Source organism: Schistocerca piceifrons, chromosome 6 (genome assembly GCF_021461385.2).
Source record: "Schistocerca piceifrons isolate TAMUIC-IGC-003096 chromosome 6, iqSchPice1.1, whole genome shotgun sequence".
Lineage (NCBI taxonomy): Eukaryota > Metazoa > Arthropoda > Insecta > Orthoptera > Acrididae > Schistocerca > Schistocerca piceifrons.
The window spans coordinates 32730005-32743893 of NC_060143.1; the positions used below are offsets into that span (position 1 = coordinate 32730005).

At 43.3% G+C, this 13889-nt stretch overlaps 1 protein-coding gene across 2 annotated transcripts in view; it reads left to right on the forward strand.

Moving 5' to 3' along the window:
- LOC124802827 (sodium-coupled monocarboxylate transporter 1-like) overlaps window positions 1–13889 on the forward strand; it is a 319127-nt gene that overhangs the window by 38275 nt on the left and 266963 nt on the right. The gene's annotated exons all lie outside the window — the stretch shown is intronic.

Genomic DNA, 13889 nt, shown 5'->3' on the forward strand with positions numbered 1-13889 from the left:
TACATATACATATTCGTCGACACTTCTTCAATATTTCATAATGAGAAATACGTAGCATAATAAACATTCCTCAACAACATAATACACATCGTCGTCGTAATAATAACATCATAACACCTCAGTCAAATCTCAAAAACGTCGTAGCTTTCTGCAATAATTTCAAACCCTAAAAAAATATTCTCTGCTCATTTCAATAATGTCATCTACCTCAAACATACTTTAAAATCATGCTCCCTTACCAAATATATCATTCAAAGCTCTCATAGTATCACAATGGTTCCGAAAAAATATGAGCATTTCACAAAGTACAGACAAAATACAATTTCATAAGTGTGAAGTTATCCAACTGTGTAATTGCGTAAACATCTGTCACTGATGTAATAAAAAAAAGTTTAGATAGCTGTGTAATTTGTGTGTTAGAGAAATATGGTACCTATGTGTAAAGTTGTATAAGCAAATACCATATTAGCTAGGGTTCCTTGTGGTTGCCACACACATGGTACACAAAGTAAGCGTGCATCTACAAGACTACTCTGCTACTCAGAATTAAGTGCCCGGCTCAAGATTCGTGGAACTATCTTCGTATTATTTCCCTACTGTTCCACTCTCAATGTGCGAGAAAAACGGACACTTAAATCTTTGTGTCCACCCTCTAATTTACCTTATTTTATGGTGATGATTTATGGCTACGTAATTACACCTAGAAGAAGGCCGCTGCAACCGTGGCCGAAACGTTGGTTTTTCTACAGAAGCAATAGTTTTATACATTACCACGTGGTGCCATACCCAGAAAACTTTTATGTCGAATGGTGACAATTATGCCGGCCGGATGGCCGAGCGGTTCTAGGCGCTACAGTCTGGAACCGCGTGACCGCTACGGTCGAAGGTTCGAATCCTGCCTCGGGCATGGGTGTGTGTGATGTCCTTAGCTTAGTTAGGTTTAAGTACAGGGCTATTACAAATGACTGAAGCGATTTCATAAATTCACTGTAGCTCCATTCATTGACATATGGTCACGACACACTACAGATACGCAGAAAAACTCATAAAGTTTTGTTCGGCTGAAGCCGCACTTCAGGTTTCTGCCGCCAGAGCGCTCGAGAGCGCAGTGAGACAAAATGGCGACAGGAGCCGAGAAAGCGTATGTCGTGCTTGAAATGCACTCACATCAGTCAGTCATAACAGTGCAACGACACTTCAGGACGAAGTTCAACAAAGATCCACCAACTGCTAACTCCATTCGGCGATGGTATGCGCATTTAATGCTTCTGGATGTCTCTGTAAGGGGAAATCCACGGGTCGGCCTGCAGTGAGCGAAGAAACGGTTCAACGGGTGCGGGCAAGTTTCACGCGTAGCCGCGAAAGTCGACGAATAAAGCAAACAGGGAGCTAAACGTACCACAGCCGACAGTTTGGAAAATCTTACGGAAAAGGCTAAAGCAGAAGCATTTCTTAAACAGGAGATTGCAAAACCGATGGATCGGTCGTGGTGGAGATCATGATCAACAATTCATGTCATGGCCTCCACGCTCTCCCGACTTAACCCCATGCGATTTCTTTCTGTGGGGTTACGTGAAAGATTCAGTGTTTAAACCTCCTCTACCAAGAAACGTGCCAGAACTGCGAACTCGCATCAACGATGCTTTCGAACTCATTGATGGGGACATGCTGCGCCGAGTGTGGGAGGAACTTGATCATCGGCTTGATGTCTGCCGAATCACTAAAGGGGCACATATCGAACATTTGTGAATGCCTAAAAAACTTTTTGAGTTTTTGTATGTGTGTGCAAAGCATTGTGAAAATATCTCAACTAATAAAGTTATTGTAGAGCTGTGAAATCGCTTCAATCATTTGTAATAACCCTGTAGTTCTAAGTTCTAGGGGACTGATGACCTCAGAAGTTAAGTCCCATAGTGCTCAGAGCCATTTGAACCATTTTTTTTTTGTGACAATTATTTGCTTCTTTTATCTCAAATATGTTTCTTTTAAGAGTCTGTCAGTTACGATGACTTCCTTGTGAGATGGCAAGGTTTATGTATTGCTCGTAGGCTCTCTCAATAGGCAGATGAATGAAAGTGCCCGGCTTGGCTTCACCGAGCGTCAGTGCTCGCTTTCAAATTTCAACGACTGTAGAAAGAACGCCAAGCGACTGAGGGCCACATGGTAGAAATGTGGGCAGCACCCTTCCCCACACAGTGGATGAGCGCTGAAGTCGCTCAACACATTCCCCTCGTGCTGGCCAGAGCCAGGAGAATGGTTCCGAAGGCTGCAGTGCAGGCACTAAAAAGGCGCTTCACGGCATCTTCTGTGTTGATAGCCGCGGAATACCTGGTTAACTGGCAACCTTGCGTGTCAAAGGTAATTTCAGACGGTTGCAAATGGCGTGGAGGAAGATTGAGCTGTTTGGAAAGCGTTTATTAGTGTTCAGGGTACCCTCGGAGTTTGTACACTACGATTATTGTCTCTTTCGTTGTGTGAAACATGGCGCACGATTACAACTCACAAGGGAACCTCCCCATCGCACCCCCCTCAGATTTAGTTATAAGTTGGCACAGTGGATAGGTCTTGAAAAACTGAACACAGATCAATTGAGAAAACAGGAAGAAGTTGTGTGGAACTGTGAAAACATAAGCAAAATATACAAACTGAGTAGTTCATGGCAAGATATGCAACATTAAGGACACTGGGACCGCAGCGGCGCCGTGGTCTCGTGGTAACGTGCGCAGCTGCGGAACGAAAGGTCCTTGGTTCAAATCTTCCATCGAGTGAATACTTTAATCTTTTATTTTCAGTTTATGTGACAAACTCTTGTTTTCATCACTTTTTTGGGAGTGATTATCACATCCACAAGAAAACCTAAATCGGGCAAGGTAGAAGAATCTTTTTTAACCATTCGCCAAGTGTACAAGTTAGGTGGGTCGACAACATATTCCTGTCATATGACGCACATGCCGTCACCAGTATCGTATAGAATATATCAGATGTGTTTTCCTGTGGAGGAATCGGTTGACCTATGACCTTGCGATCAAATGTTTTCGGTTTCGATTGGAGAGGCACGTCCTTTCGTCTACTAATCGCACGGTTTTGCGTTGCGGTCGCAAAACACAGACACTAAACTTATTACAGTGAACAGAGACGTCAATGAACGAATGGACAGATAATAACTATGCAAAAATAAAGAAAGTAAAATTTTCACTCGTGGGAAGACTTGAACCAAGGACCTCTCCTTCTGCAGCTGCTCACTCTACCACGGGACCACGGCGCTCCTGAGCTCACGTTCTCCTTTATGTTGCTTATGTGGCCTAGACTGATGACCAGTTTGTATATTTTACTTATTTTTTCACAGTTCCACACAACTTCTTCCTGTTTTCTCAATTGATCTGTGTTCAGTTTATCAAGGCCTATCCACTGTGCCAAGTCATAACTAAATCTGAGGGGGGTGCGATGGGGAGGTTCCCTTGTCAGTGGCGCAAGAGGGCAGCACACTTTGATTCGTACCAAATGCCTTGCTGGCACATTTCGCAAACCTCACACCATAAGGCGGCTTTCGGAGTATGACTGTAGAATACCCATAGTGTCAGGCTGGCTTTTTGGCAATGGGAAACGTTGAGTTCTTCAAACCGTTTACGGCGTAACTGCGACTGAAAGATTATCATGATGGCGGGAACCACTACTGTGTGCTCGGTATCTAGGCTTAAAGCCGCAAGACATCAACGCCGGCCGTTCGCCACCTATTTAAGAAGAAATTTGAGAGGTGTGTCCATTGCTTGGAGATATGGAACGTGTCGCGGTCTCCCGTAAACTAACACACATTTTCGTAATAGTTTCATTGTTTTCTGTAAAAATTTAAATCCGAAGTGAGTCGCACGAGATGGCAAAGTCAGTACAGGCAATAAAACAAATTTGGAAGTCAATAAAGCTGGATTCCGCGTGCTGTTAAAATTATAAAACAAGGTCAACAACGAGCTACGTGGAACAAACAAGAACCAAAAGTGGGCTCGGTGGAAGCCGAGGGCATTAGCAGCAGGTGTCCTAACTGTGTACAGTGCATTAAGTTCCAAAATCTTCGATGGTATCAGCACCTTTACCTAACTAAGAAGGGAGGGAAGCGATAGAGGCCCTTTATGGGAAAATTTGGAAGGCAACATCCAGTTTTGGCATTCGTCTAGTAATCAAGAAAACCTCTGGAAACCTTGGACAGATTTGGGAGATTACAACTTTAAATTCAGTGACTCTACTAGCCTGTTAAGATAAGTTACAAAATATCACATCTGTATCAGACTAGTAAAGTGTCTGACATTGTGTCATTTCTTTTGTATAAGTACCTGCATCTGGGATTCAGGCTGGATCCCCCAGCGTTCCATGTTGAGGTGCCATTCCAGAAAATGGAGAGCCTCGGCAATTCAGTTCATGCGTAAGAGAGAATTTGAGGTGGACTGGGATGGCAGTGAGAATTTGATTACAGGATGGAGACGCGCCAGGATAATCCGTGCAGTTGAGTGAACCGCTGTGGCAAGGTGGCTCAGTGGCTAACGCAGATACCTAGTAAGCGGGAGACAGTGTTTGATTCCCGGCATTGGTACAAATTTTCACTCACCGCTTCTGCCTATATACATAAAACCAAATCTTTAAATTTTTCCAAGCGAGATGGTGCGGTGATTAGCACACTGGACTCACAATCGGGAGGACGACGGTCCAAATCCCCGTACGACCATGCAGATTTAGGTTTTTCGTGATTTTCTGAATCACTCCAGGCAAATGCTGGGAAGGATCCTTTGGGAGGGCACCTCCTATTTCTTTGATCTTCCTTTTCTTTAAAAAAAAAAACCGCTTCTACTCCGTCTCTAGCGATCTCGTTGTCGAAAAACGTGTGTTGTGAGTGTGTGTGTGTGTGTATGTGTGTGTGTGTGTGTGTGTGTGTGTGTGTGTGTGTGTGTGTGCCGATCTAAGTACTCTCCGTCTTGTTTTCACTGTGAGGATGGAATAACTGCCGGAGATAGGAGCACGGGCCCTGCTTGACCTCGGCCAGCGTTATCTCGTAGTTCATCGAGAACAAGGATACTGGAGAGTACAACTATTCGCGCCATACAAGTGCACTCACTTCTGTCCGTTTACAGTGCTGTGAGAGACACAAGCACTGGGCCACGGATTACGGGAAACCGTTTCCTGCTCAGACGACTCGTCTGTATGCGGGTGATGAGTGTTGGTGGTAAAGTACAGGTACATATCCAGAATGATATCCGAGTCATTGTGCTGTTGGATCAAATATGGAGAAGAAGTGGAGAGGTCTGGGGGGGGGGGGGGCGCTCTTTGACCCGAGGATACCTCTTTCACGTATAAATAGTACTTCTGGCTCATTTGGTGGGTACTTTGTTAGACAATCAATGTCTCCGTTTTGCTGGTACCCCTAACGTGGGTCGTAACATTACGAACCTGCGTTTCCAGTACGACAGTTACATCGGTTATAATTTCTTGCTATTTGGAGAAAGGGAAGGGAGGTAAAGTTCCTGCGTTTTTTCCCGTATCTCATTGAAGTTATTGGTGTTTATCAAGGCGTCTGACACATGAGGTTCGTACAACTCTTATTAGAGGCTATAACCGTCGATCATTATTTCGGAACGGACTGGCTCACTAACACGGAAGGCCATCACTTCTCTACTGTTCTCTGAAAATAACAGCCCATAATCTTGGCAAAGTAGTTGTGATTTGTATGCTTCAGTTCGAAATTTGTTTTCAGTTTTTAATGTAGTAGCCATTCCACGTCGCATACAATTGTACAACCGTTTTTTTCTGAAAGTAAATTGATTTTATTTAGGATTCCAATACACCATGTTGTTGTTGTGGTCTTCAGTCCTGAGACTGGTTTGATGCAGCTCTCCATGCTATTCTATCCTGTGCAAGCTTCTTCATATCCCAATACCTACTGCAACCTACATCCTTCTGAATCCGTTTAGTGTACTCATCTCTTGGTCTCCCTCTACGATTTTTACCGTCCACGCTGCCCTTCAATACTAAATTGGTGATCCCTTGATGCCTCAGAATATGCCCCACCAACCTATCCCTTCTTCTAGTCAAGTTGTGCCACAAATTTCTCTTCTTTCCAATTCTGTTCAATACCTCCTCGTTAGTTATGTGATCTACCCAACTAATCTTCAGCATTCTTCTGTAGCACCACAATCCGAAAGCTTCTATTCTCTTCTTGTCTAAACTATTTATCGTCCACGTTTCACTGCCATACGTGGCTACACTCCATACAAATACTTTCCGAAACGGCTTCCTCACATTTAAATCTATACTTGATGTTAACAAATTTCTCTCCTTCAGAAACGCTTTCCTTGCCATTGCCAGTCTACATTTTATATGCTCTCTACTTCGACCATCATCAGTTATTTTGCTCCCCAAATCGCAAAACTCATTCACTTCTTTAAGTGTCTCATTTCCTAATCTAATTCCTGCAGCATCACCCGATTTAATTCGACTACATTCCATTCTCCTCGTTTTGCTTTTGTTGATGTTCATCTTATGTCCTCCTTTCAAGACACTGTCCATTCCGTTCAACTGCTCTTCTAGGTCCCTTTGCTGTCTCTGACAGAATTACAATGTCATCGGCGAACCTCAAAGCTTTTATTTCTTCTCCATGGATTTTAATTCCTACTCCGAAATTTTCTTTTGTTTCCTTTACTGCTTGCTCAATACAATACACCATATTATTCCAGAATTAAATTTTCACTCTGCAGCAGAGTGTGCGCTCATATAAAACTGAAATTTGCTGGCAAACCAAACTGTGTGCCGAACCTAGACACGAACTCGGGACCTTTTCCTGTCGGGAGCAAGTGCTCTACCGTGAAAGACAAAAATCTCGGATTCGAGTCCCCGCCAGACACACAGTTTTACTCTGACAAGACCTTATTGACTACATAACTTTATTTTTCAACGTAATATCCGTTCAATGTGATGGCATTACGACGTTTAGAAGCGCCTGTATGTCTTCATGATACCACTCGACTGGTCAACATTGGAGCCAACATCTTGCTGCATCAATAACCTCCCTGTCATCCAGGTACGGCTTCCCGCGTAGTGCATTCTTCATTGGGTCAGACAAATGGAAGTCGACAGTTGCGAGATCCGAGCTGTAGGATGGATGAGGAAGAACGAACAAAGCAATACAGCTTTGCGAGCTCCTCTCTGGTCCGCATAGTCTTGTGAGGCCTTGCGCTGTCGTAGAGAAAAAGTTCGTTTGCATTTTTGTGGCGATGAACACGCTGAAGTCGTTTCTTCAGTTTCCTGAGGGTAGCACAATACACTTCAGAGTTGATCGTTGCACCATGAAGGAGTGCATCAAACATAATAAGCCCTTCAGAATCCCAGAAGGCTGCCACCATGACTTTAGCGGCTATGAACTTTTTCTCTGGAGGAGAGATAGCGTGGCGCTTCATCGTGTATTGCCGTTTTTATTCCGGTTCGAAGTGATGAACCCTTGTTTCCACACTTGTGACGATGTTGACAAAAAATTGCCACCATTAGCCTCGTAACGCGCAAGAAACTCCGCACAGATGGCTCTTAATTGTTCGTTATTGTCTTCTGTTAGGCGGCGCGGAACGCAGCAGGTGTACACCTTTGAGTACCCCAAATGGTGGACGAGTGTATCATCACTACTCACATACGTGATCAGTTGTGCATCAAGATTTCTGACTGTAATCAGGTGTTCACCTCGAATGAGAGTGTCCGCACGTTCCAACGTTGCAGGAGTCAAAGCTGTGTGCGGCCGGCCAGCAAGAAGCTGATCGAACAAGTCTGCGCGACCTTATTGCGATGATAACAGACGCCTCGTCCAACTACTCACCGTACTTCTGTTCACTTCCAAGCCCCCATAGACATTCTGTAAGCGTCTATCTGCGATGCTGTGGTACTTCCCCAAAAGGAACTGAATGACAGCCCTCTGGTTGGAACGCACCTTGAAGGCATAGTACAGTGCCGTCACCTATCGGAACTTCATGAAGCTACAGGGGCCGAAGCGGGAATATTCCACAATATCTCACAACAACTTTCGCATTTTTTCAACCGAAACTGGCCGAGAAGAAAAGTGTGTTACATTATTTACTGAACGCTGCTCGTATTTACAGGTGTGTCATAACTTTAATAAAAGCTGCACTACCATCCATAAGTTCGCAAACACCTAGTAATTATAGACAATGGAAAGGAAAAACAGTAGAAAAATGCATTTTCTTGTTTCACAAATGTTTATTAAGCTCAAATAATACACAGGAAGATGCAACAATGAAATTTTCGATTCCTGAAAATAGTCACCCTTTGCTTTCATCACTGCCTTGCACACTCTCGGCATGCGCTGCGTCAGTCTTGCCAGGGTTCCAGTTTTAATTAATCTCCATTCTCGCTGCAGGACCTCCCACAATTTTGACCCACTCATGATTTCCCGTTTTCGGATCCTCCTGTCCAATTCATCCCATAGCAGCTCAATTGGGTTACAATCAGGGGATTGGGGCGGCCATTCCATGTTTTTCAATATTTTACCAACCTCTAGAGACTTCACATAGTTATGACACAAGCTAGACGTATGTTTTGGGTCGTTGTCTTGCTGCTAGACAAACCCTTTCCCCATCAGACGCAAACCCGATGTCTTAGCAAGTCGCTGGAGAATGGCATGATAATCCTTTTGGTTCATTTTTCCATCTATTTTCACCAAATCTCCGACTTTATTCCGTCCAAAGGATCCCCATAGCATCATAGAACCCTCTCCATGCTTTACAGTTGGAATTACGCACTGAGGATTCGAGCGTTCATGTGGTAAACGGCGTACAAATTGACGGCGTTTACTTCCTAATATTTCGAACTTGAATTCATCAGTGAATAAGACTCTTTCCCAATCCCCCGCTGTCCAGTGTTGGTGTGTCTTAGTCCACTGAAGCCTTTTCTTCTTGTTAATAGGGCGCAACAGTGGTTTCCTTGTTGCTACATAACCTAGGAGGTTGTTGTCTGCCAGGCGTCGTCTCACAGTTGATTTCTCACCTGTGTATCACTCGTTACCTTTAGTTCAGCAGTCAATTAACGGACAGTTTTTGATCTGTTATGTTTACTGGTCACTACCAAATACTTTTCCTGGCGTTCTTATATTTTCCTGGGTGCTCATGAGCGAGGACGATCTCCATAGGAGCCTGCTTCTCGATGTCGGTATATGGTTTTGACAATTCCGCTGATGGAAATCATCAGTTTCTTTGCTATTTGTCGGACACTATTGCCTTCTTGGTGCAAAGTGATTATCATTACCTGTGATTCATAAGGAATCTGGCACTTTGGGGCCATTTTCAATTACTTTCGCGGCGTGTTATACCTTTACGCAACACAACTACAACTGAACAGAAATGTAAATGACGTAGCTCTACATAGCCATGCGGCCTACTCGCGCCACCTGACGTGTTTAGTAGAACTGCTTGGACAGGTAACGCCGGTTTACATAAAAAGCAGCAATACTAGTATGTTCCAATATGTATGTATGTGTACAATAATTAACTGTACAATATTGTACGTGTCATTATTAACCGTTGTTTGAGCTTGCTATTCCGTATTCTAACCAATAACTCACATAGATCACTTCCATCTTGCTCCGTTGTAATACGTAGCATGTTGTTTCCAAACTTATGGAGGGCAGTGTAGCTGATATTGTGTTTTCCCGTTCTGACGATACTGCATACGCTACGTTATTGTCAGTAGTGCCACATGTGGTTTGCATACTTTACTGACACTCTGAAAATGAGTGGGAAAAGCGAAAAAGAAACACTGAACTGATCGACGATAATGCTACAGTGATGATACTATTTGGCGAGTGTTTGGTGTTTCGAGAGGTACCGTATCGAAGATTTGTACTTCTTCATCTTGGATAGTTTCCAGCCACTGGCTGGGTCTGTCGGGAACACAAGCCTCTCCATCGTGTTCTGTCTTTCCACCATTCCCCCTCTTCCACCTTCGTCCAGTTCTCTCCTCTTCGTGGTTAGACACTGGACTCGCATTCGGGAGGACGACGGTTCAATCCCGCGTCCGGCCATCCTGATTTAGGTTTTCCGTGATTTCCCTAAATCGCTCCAGGCAAATGCCGGGATGGTTCCGTTGAAAGGGCACGGCCGACTTCCTTCCCCGTCCTTCCCTAATCCGATGAGACCGATGACCTCGCTGTCTGGTCTCCTTCCCCAAACCAACCAACCAACCAATCTCTCCTCTTCTCGTCACACATTCCTTCACTCCCTTCACCCATCTATCTCTTGGTCTTCCTCTGGGCCTCTTCCTCTCCAGTTGTAGATCAAACATCCTCTGTGGAATTCTTCCCTCATCCATTCTCTTCATGTGTCCATACCACTGCAGTCTTGATTTTTCTATCCTGTCCTGTACTGGTTCCTCCTTTAGTCTTTCCCTCACATACACATTTCGCAATCTGTCTCGTCTTGTTACACTCAACCTGCTCCTCTGGAACTTCATTTCACTAGCCTGTATTCTACTTTTGTCGCTTTTGTGCATTACCCACGTCTCACTTCCGTATGCCAATATGGGGACAAAGTAGGTTCGGTATATAATTCCCTTGGATTTCTGTGGCACCCCCTTGCTCCAAATAAGCCCCCTAATGCATTTGTAGAACTGCCCTGCTTTTCTGCACCTTTCATTTATTTCCATTGCGTTTCCCCCCTTACTTTCAATCATGCTTCCCAGGCACTTGAAGTTCTCTACCACTTGTAGTTTTCCCCTCCACAAGTTATATCCACATTTGGCCTATTCTTCTTCCTTGTTGTGACAATTATTTCACTTTTCTTTGCAGAGAAATGCATTCCATATTGTGCTGCCGTTGCCTCCCATAAATCTAACTGCTCTTGCACCTCCTTCTCGAAATTTCCCCATAACATCAGGTCATCGGCACAAAGTACTGCTTTCATTTTATGATCTCCAATTGCATCTGATACTTGCTGTAGGATTTCATCTATAACAATAATAAACAATAAAGGCGAAAGTGCACTTCCCTGTCGCAGCCCATTTTCCAGCTTGAACCATGCAGTACATTCCCTCCCCACTTTCACACAACTCTCACTTCCCTCATACATTTTTCTGACTGCATACAGGAGACAGAAAACTGGCGTTCTACGGATCGGAGCGTGGAATGTCAGATACCTTAATCGGGCAGGTAGGTTAGAAAATTTAAAAAAGGAAATGGATAGGTTAAAGTTAGATATAGTGGGAATTAGTGAAGTTCGCTGGCAGGAGGAACAAGACTTCTGGTCAGGTGACTACAGGGTTATAAACACAAAATCAAATAGGGGTAATGCAGGAGTATGTTTAATAATGAATAGGAAAATAGGAATGCGGGTTAGCTACTACAAACAGCATAGTGAACGCATTATCGTGGCCAAGATAGACACAAAGCCCATGCCTACTACAGTAGTACAAGTTTATATGCCAACTAGCTCTGCAGATGATGAAGAAATTGATGAAATGTATGACGAGATAAAAGAAATTATTCAGGTAGTGAAGGGAGACGAAAATTTAATAGTCATGGGTGACTGGAATTCGTCAGTAGGAAAAGGGAGAGAAGGAAACATAGTAGGTGAATATGGATTGGGGGGAAGAAATGAAAGAGGAAGCCGCCTTGTAGAATTTTGCACAGAGCATAACTTAATCATAGCTAACACTTGGTTCAAGAATCATAAAAGAAGGTTGTATACCTGGAAGAATCCTGGAGATACTAGTAGGTATCAGATAGATTATATAATGGTAAGACAGAGATTTAGGAACCAGGTTTTAAATTGTAAGACATTTCCAGGGGCAGATGTGGATTCTGACCACAATCTATTGGTTATGAACTGCAGATTGAAACTGAAGAAACTGCAAAAAGGTGGGAATCTAAGGAGATGGGACCTGGATAAACTGAAAGAACCAGAGGTTGTAGAGAGTTTCAGGGAGAGCATAAGGGAACAATTGACAGGAATGGGGGAAAGAAATACAGTAGAAGAAGAATGGGTAGCTCTGAGAGATGAAGTAGTGAAGGCAGCAGACGATCAAGTAGGTAAAAATGCGAGGGCTAATAGAAATCCTTGGGTAACAGAAGAAATATTGAATTTAATTGATGAAAGGAGAAAATATAAAAATGCCGTAAATGAAGCAGGCAAAAAGGAATACAAACGTCTCAAAAATGAGATCGACAGGAAGTGCAAAATGGCTAAGCAGGGATGGCTAGAGGACAAATGTAAGGATGTAGAGGCTTGTCTCACTAGGGGTAAGATAGATACTGCCTACAGGAAAATTAAAGAGACCTTTGGAGAGAAGAGAACCACTTGTATGAATATCAAGAGCTCAGATGGCAACCCAGTTCTAAGCAAAGAAGGGAAGGCAGAAAGGTGGAAGGAGTATATAGAGGGTTTATACAAGGGAGATGTACTTGAGGACAATATTATGGGAATGGAAGAGGATGTAGATGAAGACGAAATGGGAGATAAGATACTGCGTGAAGAGTTTGACAGAGCACTGAAAGACCTGAGTCGAAACAAGGCCCCGGGAGTAGACAACATTCCATTAGAACTACTGACAGCCTTGGGAGAGCCAGTCATGACAAAACTCTACCATCTGGTGAGCAAGATGTATGAGACAGGCGAAATACCCTCAGACTTCAAGAAGAATATAATAATTCCAATCCCAAAGAAAGTAGGTGTTGACAGATGTGAAAATTACCGAACTATCAGTTTAATAAGTCACAGCTGCAAAATACTAACGCGAATTCTTTTCAGACGAATGGAAAAACTGGTAGAAACGAACCTCGGGGAAGATCAGTTTGGATTCCGTAGAAATGTTGGAACACGTGAGGCAATACTAACCTTACGACTTATCTTAGAAGAAAGATTAAGAAAAGGCAAACCTACGTTTCTAGCATTTGTAGACTTAGAGAAAGCTTTTGACAATGTTGACTGGAATACTCTCTTTCAAATTCTGAAGGTGGCAGGTATAAAATACAGGGAGCGAAAGGCTATTTACAATTTGTACAGAAATCAGATGGCAGTTATAAGAGTCGAGGGGCATGAAAGGGAAGCAGTGGTTAGGAAAGGAGTGAGACAGGGTTGGAGCCTCTCCCCGATGTTATTCAATCTGTATATTGAGCAAGCAGTAAAGGAAACAAAAGAAAAATTCGGAGTAGGTATTAAAATTCATGGAGAAGAAGTAAAAACTTTGAGGTTCGCCGATGACATTGTAATTCTGTCAGAGACAGCAAAGGACTTGGAAGAGCAGTTGAACGGAATGGACAGTGTCTTGAAAGGAGGATATAAGGTGAACATCAACAAAAGCAAAACGAGGATAATGGAATGTAGTCAAATTAAATCGGGTGATGCTGAGGGAATTAGATTAGGAAATGAGACACTTAAAGTAGTAAAGGAGTTTTGCTATTTAGGGAGTAAAATAACTGATGATGGTCGAAGTAGAGAGGATATAAAATGTAGACTGGCAATGGCAAGGAAATCGTTTCTGAAGAAGAGAAATTTGTTAACATCGAATATAGATTTAAGTGTCAGGAAGTCGTTTCTGAAAGTATTTGTATGGAGTGTAGCCATGTATGGAAGTGAAACATGGACGTTAACTAGTTTGGACAAGAAGAGAATAGAAGCTTTCGAAATGTGGTGCTACAGAAGAATGCTGAAGATAAGGTGGGTAGATCACGTAACTAATGAGGGGGTATTGAATAGGATTGGGGAGAAGAGAAGTTTGTGGCGCAGCTTGACTAGAAGAAGGGATCAGTTGGTAGGACATGTTTTGAGGCATCAAGGGATTACAAATTTAGCATTGGAGGGCAGCGTGGAGGGTAAAAATCGTAGAGGGAGACCAAGAGATGAATACACTAAGCAGAT